The 13,987-nt window shown below is 46.6% G+C and overlaps 1 long non-coding RNA gene across 2 annotated transcripts in view; it reads right to left on the bottom strand.

Moving 5' to 3' along the window:
- Nucleotides 1–6,253: 6,253 nt before the first annotated feature.
- Nucleotides 6,254–13,987, bottom strand: part of LOC139360534 (uncharacterized) — a 114,424-nt gene continuing 106,690 nt past the window's right edge. For both annotated transcript variants that reach the window (XR_011617982.1, XR_011617983.1), the window contains 2 exons: nt 7,050–7,143; nt 6,254–6,410 (listed from right to left, as the gene is read on the bottom strand). This is a non-coding gene — a long non-coding RNA (uncharacterized lncRNA). The remainder of the gene's footprint in view (nt 6,411–7,049; nt 7,144–13,987) is intronic.

Genomic DNA, 13,987 nt, shown 5'->3' with positions numbered 1-13,987 from the left:
GAGCTCAGCTACTCTGTTCTCACTCAGGCCCTCTCCAGTGACTGCGGTCAGTGATGACGCTCAGGGCTGAGTCCTTTTGAAGGTGTCTGTGCCCACATGTCATGCCCAGCCTGGGAGGAGGTGGGCACTGGACACTGGGATGGCCAGAAACCCGGCATCTCTACTTCTGGGTGGTCCTCCCAAACAGCCTTTCCTGCGAGGCCACTTCTGTCCAGCTGGACGTCTTATCCCAGCTGCAAAGGAACATTCCCAGGACGTGGTTTTACCCTCTTTCTGACCCAGTTTTGGAAACCACACAGCATTGCTTACACTGCCGTGGGCTTCCTGTCATAGCTGGAACAAATCGCCACAGACTCGGACATTAAAAACAATACCCCTTCACTATCCTACAGTCCTGGAGGTCAGAAATCCCACCTGGGTCTCACTGGGCTAAAATCAGGGTGTCCACAGAGCTGCATTCCTTCTGCAGGTTGCGGTGTGGGGGGAGAATCGCCTCCCTGCCTTTTCCAGCTTGTGGGGACCGCCCCTCTCACATTCCCTGGCTCAGGGCTCCTGCCTCCCTCTTCAAGGCCAGCGTGGTTGGCTGAGTCCTTCTCACATCCATCCCTCTGGCTTCTTTAACGCCTTTTAAACAAACTTTTGTGATGACAGTGGTTCCACCTGGATAATCCAGGATCATCTCCCGATTTTAAGGGCTATTGATCAGCAACCTTACTCCCACCTGTATCCTTAATTCCCTTTGCCACCTAATGTAACCTGTTCTCTGACCACTCCGTCCGCTGGGAGAATCCTACGCTCCTTCTCCTGGACGCCCACCCACATGTGTTTTCTGCAGCTCTCATAACAAAGCATCACAGACCAGACACCTTAAGACAATGGACATTTGTTCTCTCACAGTCCTGGAATCTCAGACTGTGAAACCAAGGCATTGCGAGTCTATGCCCCCTGTGAGGGCTTGAAGAGAGAATCCTTTCTGGTGTCTTCTAGCACCTGGCAGTTCCCAGTGCCCCTTGGCATGTGGCCACATCACTCCAATCTCTGCCTCCATCTAACATGGTCTTCCTTCTGTGTCTGGGTCCTCTCCTCTTCTTATGAGGATATCAGTCATGTCAGGTTAAAACCCATCCAACTGACTTGATGTTAACGTGGCTGCCTCCCCTAAAGACCTTATTTTCAATGGAGGTCACATTCACAGGTACCAGGGGACAGGATGCCAACTTGTCTTTGGGGGATCCGCTGCAACCCATAATACTCCCCATTGACTCTATCTCTTCTACGTCCACCATCTCCCTATGAACCTCTCCATTATTCAACTTCCTACACCCACCGTCTCCCTGTGAACCTCCCCATTATTCCACTTCCTCCGTCCACCGTCTCCCTGTGAACCTCTCCATTATTCCACTTCCTCTGTCCACCGTCTCCCTGTGAACCTCTCCATTATTCAACTTCCTACACCCACCGTCTCCCTGTGAACCTCTCCATTATTCCACTTCCTCCGTCCACCCTCTCCCCATGAACCTCTCATTTATTCCACTTCCTCCGTCCACCCTCTCCCCATGAACCTCTCATTTATTCCACTTATCTCCAGTCCCTCCATCACCACCCACTGCCTTTTCATAGCCAGTTACAACAGCCCCATCTTGGGGTCCTTTTCCCACTTCATACCTCCAATCCTTCTGCCAAAGTCCCTGTGCGCCAAAGGCTGGGTGGGGAATTAGGACACTGCTGGGCAAATCTGGTCACCACACATGTCCTGTGTCTCACCTGGGTTCTCTCCCTTTTCTTTCTTTCTTTCCTTTCCTTTCTCTCCTTTCTTTTCCTTTCCTTTCTCTCCTTTCCTTTCCTTTCCTTCCTTCCTTCTTTTCCCTCCCTCCCTCCCTCTCTCTTTCTTTCTTTCTCTCTTTCTTTCTTTCTCTTTCTTTCTTTTCTTTCCTCCCTCCCTCCCTCCCTTCCTTCCTTCCTTCTTTCCTTCCTTTCTTCCTTTCTATTTCTTTCTCTCTTCTCTTCTCTTCTTTCTTCTTTTTTTGAGATGGAGTCTTGCTCTGTCACCCAGACTGGAGTGCAGTGGTGAGATCTCGGCTCACTGCAACCTCCATCTCCCAGTTCAAGTGATTCTCCTGCTTCAGCCTCCCAAGTAGCTGGGACTAGAGGTGCCCACCACCACGCCCAGCTAATTTTTGTTTTTTAGTAGAGATGGGGTTTCACCATGTTGGCCGGGCTGGTCTTGAACTCCTGACCTCAGATGATCTGCCCACCTCGGCCTCCCAAAGTGCTGGGATTACAGGGGCATGAGCCACCGTGCCTGGCCTGGGTTCTACCTTTTCTGAGACTCAACCTTCATGTCCACACTCTTCCCATCCTTCCATCTGGGCAGACGACACCGGAGGCTGGGGCAAGGGTGTCCAGCTCCTTCATCAGGATCACAAAATAAAAACAAATGAATGTGTATAATTGTGGTGTCCTCAGGGCCCTTCTGAGCCTAGCGTGGAGCTTTCATGGAGCGTTTACAGTGCTGCAAACAGTGATAAACACTAGTGCACACTCTACCTCCCCGTTACGGGTTGGATTTCATATCCCACAAAAACATATGTCAAAGTCCTGACCCCTAGCACCTCAGAATGTGAAAACAGGGTCACTGCTCATACACTTAGTTACAATGAGATCCTCCTGTAGTAGGCTGCGCCCCTGATCACACAGGACAGATGCCTTTAGGAGAAAACAGCCAGGTGAACGCAGGCATACTGTAAAGATGGGGGATTGGGATGATATATCTACAAGCCAGTAAACTATCAGAAGCTAGGGGGAAAGCATGAAATGAAAAGAGTCTCCCTCAATGTCCTCAGGAGAAACCAACCCTGCCAAGAACTTGATTTCAGACTTCTGGCCTCCAGAACGATGACAGAATACATTTCTGTTGCTTCATCACAGAAGCGCTAGGAAACAAAAGCACTCCTGGAACCCCTCGCAGTGAATACACTTCTGCACACTTTGCAACAAATACACGTCTGTAATACACTTTTGCAAACCTTGCAACAAATATACTCCTGTAAACCTTGCAAGAAATACACTTCTGTATGGAAGTGGTATCGCTGGCCAAGGGTGGTAGCTCATGCCTGTAATCCCAGCACTTTGGGAGGCCAAGTCCAGTGAATTGCTTGAGCCTGGGATTTTGAGACCAATGTAGGCAACAACGGTGAAACCCTGAGTCTACAAAAAAAAAAAAAAAAAAAAAAAAGGAAAGAAAGAAGGAAAGAAAAGATTAGGCTGGTGTGGTGTGGTGTGGTGTGGTGGTGCACACCTGTAGTCCCAGCTACTCAGGAGGATGAGCCAGGAGGATCACATGAGCCCAGGAAGCGGAGCTTGCAGTGAGCAGAGATTGCGCCACTGCACTCCAGCCTGAGCGACAGAGTAAGACCCTGTCTAAAAAAGAAAAAAAAAAAAAAGTGGTGTAGCTGCTGCATCCTATTTTATAGAGGATGAAATGAGAGAGCAAGCAGCAGGCAGAAGCAGACTGAGGCATCCAAGGGAGGTCAGTCAGGGCTTGCCCTGCCGCACCGACTGCCACCGCTCCTCTCCCCCATCTAGAATCTACCGAAGCTCTCCCCGTGGCCTCCAGTTCTCATCCTCTGCCCTGGATGCCACCATCCTGGATCTGGCTCCAGGAGTTGCCGTTCTCAAGCTGTCTGACCTTGGACCACCCGACCAAGCCTCAGTTTCCTCATCTGTTAAATGGGGATAATTATAGCATACGCCATAGGGTTGGTGGAATGACTGAGAAAATCTGTGAAAGCTCTTAGTCTGTTTGGGCTGCTGCCATAACAGAATGCCACAGACTGGATGGCTTATCAACAACAGAAGTTTACTCCTCACAGTTTCGGAGGCTGGAATTCTGAGATCAGGGTGCCAGCATGGTCTGGTTCTGGTGAGGGCTTCTTTCTGGTTTGTAGGTCATGATCATCCTTTTACTGCGTCCTCACATGGTAGAGACACGGATTATCTATCCAGGCTGTCTTTATAAGGGCACTAATCCATTTTTCTTTTCTTTTCTTTTTTTTTTTTTTTTTTTTGAGACAGAGTCTCACTCTGTCGCCCAGGCTGGAGTGCAGTGGTGTGATCTCAGCTCACTGCAACCTCCCCCTTCCGGGTTCACGCCATTCTCCTGCCTCAGCCTCCCGAATAGCTGGGACTACAGGCACCTGCCATCATGCTTGGCTAATTTTTTTGTATTTTTAGTAGAGACGGGGTTTCACCATGTTAGCCAGGATGGTCTCGATCTCCCGACCTCGTGATCCACCCGCCTCGACCTCCCAAAGTGCTGGGATTACAGGCATGAGGCATCGTGCCCGGCCCCATTTTTTTCTCTCCTTATTTATGTACTTATTTATTTATTTTTAATTATTTTATTTTATTTTATTTTGAGACGGAGTCTCGCTCTGTCGCCCAGGCTGGAGTACAGCAGCGCGATCTCGGCTCACTGCAATCTCCGCCTCCCGGGTTCATGCCATTCTCCTGCCTCAGTCTCCCGAGTAGCTGGGACTACAGGTGCCCTCCACCACGCCCGGCTAATTTTTTGTACTTTTAGTAGTAACGGGGTTTCACTATGTTGGCCAGGATGGTCTCGATCTCCTGACCTCAGGTGGTCCACCCACCTCGGCCTCCCAAAGTGCTGGGGTTACAGGTGTGAGCCACCACACCCAGCCTGTTTTTATGTTTTGTTTGTTTATGTGGTGACAGAACAGTTCTCTATTCAGATATGATGATAGTCACATGAATGAGATAAACTGTCATAGAATGATAGATACATCGAGGAAAAAAATCAGAAAAACAAGCATGTGCAGGTCTATTACATGCGTATATTGCATGACGCCGAGGTTTGGGGTATGACTGAACCCATCACTCAGGCACTGAGCATAGTACCTAATAGATGGTTTTTCCATCCTTACCCCCTCCCTACTCCCTCTAGTAGTCCACAGTGTCTATTTTTCTAATCTTTATGTCCATGCGTACCCCATGTTTAGTTCCCACTTATAAGTGAGAACAAGTGGTGTTTGATTTTCTGTTCCTCTGTTAATTTGCTTGGGATAATGGCCTCCAGCACCATCTATGTTGCTGCGAAGGCCATGATTTCATTCTTTTTCATGGCTGCATAGTATTCCATGCTGCACAGGTACCATATTTTCTTTATCCAGTCCACCACTGATGGGCCCCTAGGTTGACTCCATGTCTTTGCTATTGTGAGTACTTCTGTGATGAACGTACACACGCATGTGTCTGTGTGGTAGAACAATTTGTATTCCTTTGGATATATGCCCAATAATGGGATTGCTGGGTGGAATGGTAGTTCTGTTTTAAGTTCTGTTGCAAAGAATTCCTTGCCATGGAATTCCTTGCACCCGCTTTGCCTGTTCCTGCCTCAGGGCCTTTGCACTCCCATCTGCCCTCATCCTCCTACCCCGGAGAGTCCTGAGAATGTGACTCTCTCCCTCACTCAACTTTCTGCTCAGGCATCACCACTTCCTTAGCATGCATCTAAAGCAGTCCTTCCTGCAATTGAAGCAGTCCTGCCGTGTTAATATCTTTGGATTCCCTGCTGTATTTTTCTTCATAGGCCTAATGGACTTTCTGATGGTACAATATGTGAAATATGTGAGTTCATTTTCTGTCTCCTTTGCTGCAAGGCAGCCCTTGCAAGGCCTGTCTTATTCTTTGCTGTCTCCCCAATGTCTGGCTTGATATCTGCCTCCTAGAAGAGAATCAACATCTTTTAAAAATAAATGATCAAACTTTTGGAATGAATGGATCCACCTCCCACACAAACAGAGCACAGGAAGGCAGGCTCGGCTCCATTTGCCAGACATTTATTTTCTGCCCACGGACAAGGGCTTGACCTGCAGAAAGTCTCAGTCAATGTTTATCAAATAACTTGAATTCTGAGGATAGATAAAGCTGTTACTACCAGAAGATGCAGGAGATCTGTGATATCCAACTGACTCTGTGGAGACCCTCACATAAATTTTTTTTTTTAATGTATGTGTGATCATTTTAAAAAATCATTTTTAATAGGTAAATAATTATGGTGCATATTTATGGAGTACAATGTGATGTTTTAATTTATGTGTGCATTGTGGAAGGATGAACCCAAGCTAATTAACACAGCCATCACCTCACACAATGTATTGTATGTTTTCAAGTTGCTAAGAGAATACATTTTATTTTTTATTTATTTTATTTTATATATTTTATTTATTACTTATTTATCTTTTGAGGCAGGATCTCACTCTGTCACCCAGGCTGGAGTGTAGTGGTGCGATCTTGGCTCACTGCAACCTCCGCTTCCCAGTTCAAGCAATTCTCCTGCCTCAGCCTCCCTAGTAGCTGGGATTACAGATGCCCACCACCGCCCCCGGCACCTGGGAAAAATACAAAATAATTTACCAGGGCACCTGGTAAAAATACAAAATAATTTTTGTATTTTTAGTAGAGACGGGGTTTCACCATGTTGACCAGGCTGGTCTTGAACTCCTGACCTCAGGTGATCCACCTGCCTCGGCCTCCCAAAGTGCTGGGATTACAGGCATGAACCACCTTGCCCAGTCCAGAGAATACATTTTAAATATTCTCTCCACAGGCACATTTCTCCTCTTCTGCAAACCCCTATTCAAAGGCACACAAAGGCTGTGCATGAATGATAGATGGGGGATTGCAGACTTGAGCCCCTTGGGTCTCTCTCCCTCCCTCCTTCCCCTCCCCTCCCATGCCCACCACCATCTCTCAGGGAGATTAATCAACCTATGTGACCTGCTCCCTCTCTTGACCATTTATCTACCCATAGCAACAGAGGGAGGCTCAGACTATCACCATGGAAACTGCAGTTAGAGGGCGGAAAGGTTGGGGGAGCTGAGGAAGGGGCTGGGAGGGCCCCGAAAACTGGAATTTTCCAGTCTTTGGAGTCGGTTCTTAACCATTACCTGTCACACAGTAGACTTGTATGAAGCGTTTATTGAAAGAATAAAGGACTGAGCCCCAGGAAGTGGGAGTCCCCCACTCACTTTTCTCTCCGACGAGTGATTAAGCCCCTTGGCTGGGCAGATCCCAGCACAGTGACCAGTGACAGCTGCCTTCATCGCCTCTTCTCTTATTTTCCTGTTAATGAAGTTCAAAATCATTAACACGTATTGAGCACGGATCCCAAGCTAAGGGCTTGCTATGGTCTGAATGTGCCCCCAAAATTCACGTGTCAAAGCCTTAACTCCAAGTGCGATGGTGTTTAGCAGTGGAGGCTTTGGAGGTGATTAGGTCATGAGGATGGGGTCCTCAGAAACGAAATTAGTAGGTTGGGCACGGTGGCAAGCACTTATGGAGGTGACCCAGCATTTATGGAGGCCAAGGCGGGAGGATTGCTTGAGGCCAGGAGTTTGAGACTAGCCTGAGCAACATAGCAAGACCCCATCTCGACTAAAACTTTAAAAATTAGCCAGGAGTGGTGGCGTCTGCCTGTAGTCCCAGCTACTCAGGAGGCTGAGGCGTAAGGATCACTTGAGCCCAGGAGGCTGAGACTGCAGTGAGCTATGATCATGCCACTGCACTCCAGCCTGGGTGACAGAGCAAGACCCTGTCTCAAAAATAAAAAATAAAAAATAGGTCAGGTGCAGTGACTCACGCCTCAAAGAGATGGAAACATAAATAAAATGCACCATTTTATTTATTCACAAAAATAAATGAGAAACGAGTGGGTTCTAAGCTAAACCTTTTAAGTGCGCACTCGGTCTGATACAAGATTCCAGAATATTCCATCCTCTGAGGTTCTCTCTACTGATTTTCAGCCACCTCCACTTCCTCATCCTGGGTGCAGTTTCCATGGTAACAGATAGAGTTTGCCTGGGTTGCTAAGAAACAAGAGCCCCGAGGACCAAGATGGGGCCGCTGTCGTTAACCCAGCCTGGGGTGGGAGGGGATGAAAGGACCAGGGGAGGCTCTCCAGCCTGCAGTCCCTCGCCCCTACTTCGTTTATGTTCAAATACAAAGGAGCATTGCAGAATGGAAGCGGGATGGAGGAAGCGGCCCCACTGGCCCTGTGGACGTCTCCGGGACCCACTACTCTACTGCAGTCTCCTGTGGTCTAAACATTACTCGTTTCCTCGTTCACTCATTGTCAGTCAACAGACACCAGTTGTGCATCAGATGCTGTTCTAAGCATGCAGGATAAAAGGGAAGTTAAAACAGGCACCATCTCTACTCCTCCAGGACTTAGGCAATTAGGAGAGTCATTCATTCATTCCAAACATTCATTCACTCCTTTAACAAGTATTTAGCAAGCCCACTCTGTCCTAGGCATCCTGCTACACACGAGATTCTGGTGAGCCCATGCCCTCCCACAGGCTTCATTCTAGTGACAGAAACAGGAAAAAAATGTCAGAGGGTGAGAAAAGTTAAGTCCCAAATTAACGTGGAGGATTGGGGTAGGGAGCTATTTTCACACAAGTGGTGAGATAGGGTTTCGTAGACTTGAAATGTGAGAACCAGCTGTGGCACCACCCGAGGTGATGTTTGCTGAGCCAGGCACAGTGATGGCCGTTCCCAACTGTGGCCACTATGCCTCAAACCGTGAGAACAAGATCAGATGTTCTTAACATTAGCAGACAGCTTGTTAAAGAATGTTCCAGAGACACTATGTGCCAAAAAGGCTGCGAACATTTGACGCCTTTTAATATATTGGAAATGGGTGTCTCAACATCATTGGCTATGCTGAGCTGCTTCCAAGAAAACCATTAAGTCCCTCTGATTGATGGTTCAGTTCATAGCTCTTGGGCTTAGCTGGGCATTTTATTCATGAATCAGGAGAGCATTTGGCAGGGCAGGCGCTATGCTCACATTGTGACTCTTGTCTTCAGAGTGCACCAGCTTCAGTTAGAGTATTCCTCCTCTCTGTGCTTTCCTTCTTGTTCTCACCAAAGTTTTGAGCATCTCCCACCATCCGGATCAATCTTAAGTCATTCTAGTTCTCTTCATCCATAGTCTATTCTAGATCCAATAGCTGCCGTCCTCCCCTGGAGAAGGACATTGGCCAGAAATTAGGCTCCTGTGTCAGTCAGGAACCTTGAGGACACTATGCCAAGTGGCGTAAACCAGACACACCAAAAATCAAACATCTTATGATTCTGCTGAAACGAGGTATCTGGAGTTGCTGAATTCATAGAGGGAAAGTAGAAAGGTGGTTGCCAAGATATGGGGGAGGGGGAATGGGGAGTGAGTGTTTAACAGGGACAGAGTTTCCATTTGGGAGGATGAAAAAGTTTTGGAGATGGATGGAGGTGATGGTTGCACAGTGATGTGACTGTACCTAATGCCACTGAATTGTACCCTGAAAAATGGTCAAAATTGTGGATATTATGTATATTTTGTTACAATAAGAAAAGAAAAGAATCAGATGGCATATTTCAAAATCAGCTGGAAGAGAGTTTATTTTCAAAAGGGACTATTTATAAAGGTGTGGGTGGAGTATGAGGGCACCCCCAGGGGTGTAGCAGCAGAGGAGCCCCCACCCCAGGCTGGAGCCCCCAAAGGGTGGAGGGAAGGTGGTAGCTCCTGGAGAGAGACAGAATGTGGGATGGCCACCTGGAAACCAGGAGGAGAACAGACATAGCTGCTAAGGCAAAGGGAGGGACCTCCACGTGAGCAGGCATTTCCTTCTCATGCTCTTCTCTCCTTCTGATCTCCTGATGGGCCCCAGCTCCATTGGCTGAACCCAGCTGGAGGCCAGTCGCCCACAGATGGGGTCTCTATGGATTAGCATGCTGGGCTCAGAACAGGGTGGAGAAGGGCAAACAATGAATGGGTCTAGAGAAACAAAAAAAAGACATACAACACCGCTCCCTTCTCCAATATGACAGCCTTCCATTCATTTCACAGGAAAAAATCCAAATGCTACTTAGAAAAGGAAACTTCCCTCATGGCCACCATTTCCCACACCTTGAAAATCACCCTCTGCCTCCCCATTGTCCTGAAGAAGAAGTGCAGGCTCACTACAAGACCAACACTGATGGAGTCTTTTTTTAAAAAAGGCACCCTCTTTGAGTTTTGAATTGCAGTTGACGGTCACAGGTAGCGACTGTCCAGGGACAGTGTCGTAGGTGGTAAAGGAATTTACCAAGACAGCCGTAGGTAAAGAAAGACAGATGTATTAGAGAAAGAATGAAAATGCATTGCAAGATTGCAATGGGCAGCACAGCACAGAAGGAAGGGTCTATCTGCAAAGAGGCGGGGGCTGCGGGGAAGTTTTACAAGGTTGTGTTGCTGGGACTACCTGCAGAATATGAGGTCATGCTTGACGGGGCTACTTGAGGAGAGAGGTCATTGTGCCCATGGCTTGTTTGTGATTAGCCATCTCTCAGAACAACTGTTCGTTGTTCTTCCCCACCTTGGGCCTTCCCCCACCTACGACCCCTTCCTTACTTATCAGAACTCCATGTTGACCTTTGAACACCACCGGTTTAAAACGTGTAGGTCACTTATATGCAGATTTTCTTTGCCTCTGCCACCCCTGAGACAGCAAAATCAACACCTCCCCTTCTTGCTTCTCCGAAGCCTACTTAACAAAAGATGAGGAGAATGAAGAGGTTTAAGATGGTCCACTTCCACATAATGAATAGTAAACGTATTTTCTCTTCCTTATGATTTTAATAATATTTTTTCTCTAGCTTACTTTATTGTAAGAATACAGTGCATAACACATGTAACATATGAAATATGTATTAATCGTCTATGTTATCAGTAACGTGTCCAGTTAACCATAGGCTACCAGTAATTAAAGTTAGGGGGAAACAAAGTGATACACAGATTTTTGACTGCATGGGAATTGGTGAATAAATCAGTTGCTGGTTTGTCACTTAGTTGCCAATAAATCTGATTTTACTTAAAAGTTGACACAAAACCTGTATAAGAACTAAGGGCCAAGTGCAATGGCTCACTCCTATAATCCCAGTAGTTTGGGAGGCCAAGAAGGGAGGATCACTTGAGCCCAGGAGTTTGAGACCAGCCTGGGCAACATAGCAAGACTGCTTCTCTACAAAACATTTTGACAAAATTAGCTGGGTGTGGTGGTGCGTGCTGGTAGTCCCAGCTATGTGAGAGGTTGAGGTAGGAGGATCACTTGAGCCTGGAAGTTCAAGGCTGCAGTGAGAAACCCTGTCTTAAAGGAAGAAAGGAAGGAAGGAAGGAAGGAAGGAAGGAAGGAAGGAAGGAAGGAAGGAAAGAAATAGCTAAGGTATGAAGATGGGATGAGACCAAGCCACCAAAACAAAACAAAACAAAAAACAAATCAAAACAGAGAGTTCCGTTTTGGAAAATGGCAGCCTACACCAATTGGACCAACAACCCTTTAAAAAAATTAGGGGTTTTAAAACCCTTTTAAAAAATTATAAATAGTTTTTAAACAACCCTTTAAAATTTTGGACAAAATACAAATAAAATAATTTTAAAACAATAAAGAGATGACAAAGAAGTTCCGAGAAAATTCTTGGGGCCAGAGGAGGAAGTACAATTCTGGAGGGCCTAAAAGGCTTCTGTCACAGGGGACATGGTGATACCAGATTATTAGGGCTCGACTATAGTGACCAGTCAGGTTAGAGGATCAGAGGTGACATGGAGCCACTAACGTGCCAGTCCTTGAGGAGAGCTTCACTCATTGCCTGGGGACCCCAAAAGGCCAGACCTTCAGCATAACTGAGAACCAGAAATAAACCCACGACTCACAGGCACACACACTCCTCTTAAAATCCCAGAGCATGGCAGGAAAATTAGCGTTGCCCTTAGGGGAACGGGAAAAAAAGAAATGGAAAAACTTAAAAAGGTTGTACATATAGGGCCATAGATCACTCCTTTCTCAGATTTGAAACTTGGATATGTGGACTTTGGGGAGACCAAGAAAACCCATGCCCTGAATTTTGTCTAGAGTGGCCCCATCTCAGTGCCCACAGGTCCATGGCAGAAGTCAATGCAAATTCCACCATGAAAAAGCAACTTCATCCTGTACCAAAAAGAATCTCCACAAACGGTTTTTTAATTATTTAAGTAATCATTTTGAAGCAGAGGTCTCACTATGTTGGCCAGGCTATAGTGCAATGGCTATTCACAGATGCGATCACAGCTCACAGCAACCTAGAACTCCTGGGCTCAAGCCCTCCTCCAACCTCAGCCTATGTGGGAGTTTGTGGGACTGCAGGTGTAAACCATTGTGCAGGCTACAAATGATTTTTTTAAAGGCAATGATCAGCACATGACGAAGCGAACCGCCATGTTGCGAGGATGCCACACAGCAGAAAACTACTGCAAAAATGTGGGACCTCAGTCCTACAACCTTAAATGCCTGAATTCTGCCAACAACATGGTGAACTTGGAGGAGGACTCTGAGCTCCTGAAAGGAACTGCCCAGCTGAGGTCTTGACTCCAGCCTCATGAGACCTACAGAGTCTCAGTTAATAGGTGTGGTTTCCACCACTCAGTTCAGATGATTGGTTGTAGAGCAATGGGTAACTCATACATCAAGGGGCTGGTTGAATAAATAATTCCTTTTTGTTTTTTCGAAACAGGCTCTCACCGTGTTACCTGCACTGGAGGATGATCACACAATCTCAGCTCACTGCAACCTGTCTCCTGGGTTCAAGCCATCCTCCCACCTCAGCCTCCTAAGTAGCTGGGACTACAGGTGCGTGCCACTATGCCTGGTTAGTTTTTTTTTTTGCATTTTTTTTTTGTAAAGACAGGGTTTCACCATGTTGCCCGGGCTGGTCTCAAACTCTGGAGCTCTAGCAATCTGCCTGTCTCGGCCTCCTAAAGACCTGGGATTGTAAGTGTGAGCCATTATGCTCAGCAAGTGCTTTTTTTGTTATTGTTGCTGGTCCACAGTTAGAGTTACCGTTATATAAGCCAACTAGTAGGCAATTAGTCAAAAACTGTACTTGACTCACGTTTCAGTGGCACAAAGCCTGTTTTTAGAAGTCAACATGCTAAGGAGGAGAGTGGAAATGGTTTTGCTCCTTTTCTAAAGACTTTCAAACTCAAAGAAAATAACTGGAGAAAATCTACCTTGAACAAGGATGTCTTTTTCATGTGCTTGTTGGTCATAAGTGTGTCTTCTTCTTCTTTTTTTTTTTTTTGAGATGAAGTTTTGCTCTTTTTGCCCAGGCTGGAGTGCAATGGCAGGATCTCGGCTCACTGCAACCTCCGTGTCCCGGGTTCAAGTGATTCCAAGTGATTCTCCTGCTTCAGCCTCCTGAGTATCTGGGATTACAGGGGCCCACCACCATGCCCGGCTAATTTTGTATTTTTAGTAGAGACGGGGTTTCATCATGTTGGCCAGGCTGGTCTTGAACTCCTGCCTCAGCCTCCCAGAGTGCTGGGATTACAGGCCTGAGCCACCGCGCCCGGCTCTGTGTGTCTTCTTTTGAAAAATATCTGTTCATATCCTTTAGGCACTTCTGAACGGGGTTGTTTGTTAGATGCAAATCAAAGCCACAATGACACACCATCTCACTCCAGTCAGAGTGACTATTATTAAAAAAAGTCAAAAAATAACAGACGCTGGTGAGGCTGGGGAGAAAAAGGAGCACTTACACACTGCTGGTGGGAATGTAAATTAGTTCAGCCATTGTGGAAAACAGTTTGGAGATTTCTCAAAGAAATTAAAACGGAAGTACTATTTGGCCCAGCAATCCCATTACGTGGTATATACCCAAAGGAATATAAATCATTCCATCATAAAGACACGTACACGTGCAGGTTCATCACAGTACTATTAACAATAGCAAAGACATGGAATCAACTTAGATGCCCATCAATGGTGGATTGGAGAAAGAAAATGTGGTATGTATACACCATGGAATACTACACAGCCATGAAAAAGAGATTGTGTCCTTTGCAGTAGCATGGATAGAACTGGAGGTCATTATCCTTATCGAACTAACACAGACACAGAAAACCAAACACCACA

The sequence above is a fragment of the Macaca nemestrina genome, chromosome 20 (assembly GCF_043159975.1).
Source record: "Macaca nemestrina isolate mMacNem1 chromosome 20, mMacNem.hap1, whole genome shotgun sequence".
In the NCBI taxonomy this organism is placed as follows: domain Eukaryota; kingdom Metazoa; phylum Chordata; class Mammalia; order Primates; family Cercopithecidae; genus Macaca; species Macaca nemestrina.
The sequence above is the reverse complement of the archived record's forward strand: the minus strand, read 5'-3'. Positions and strand labels throughout refer to the sequence as shown.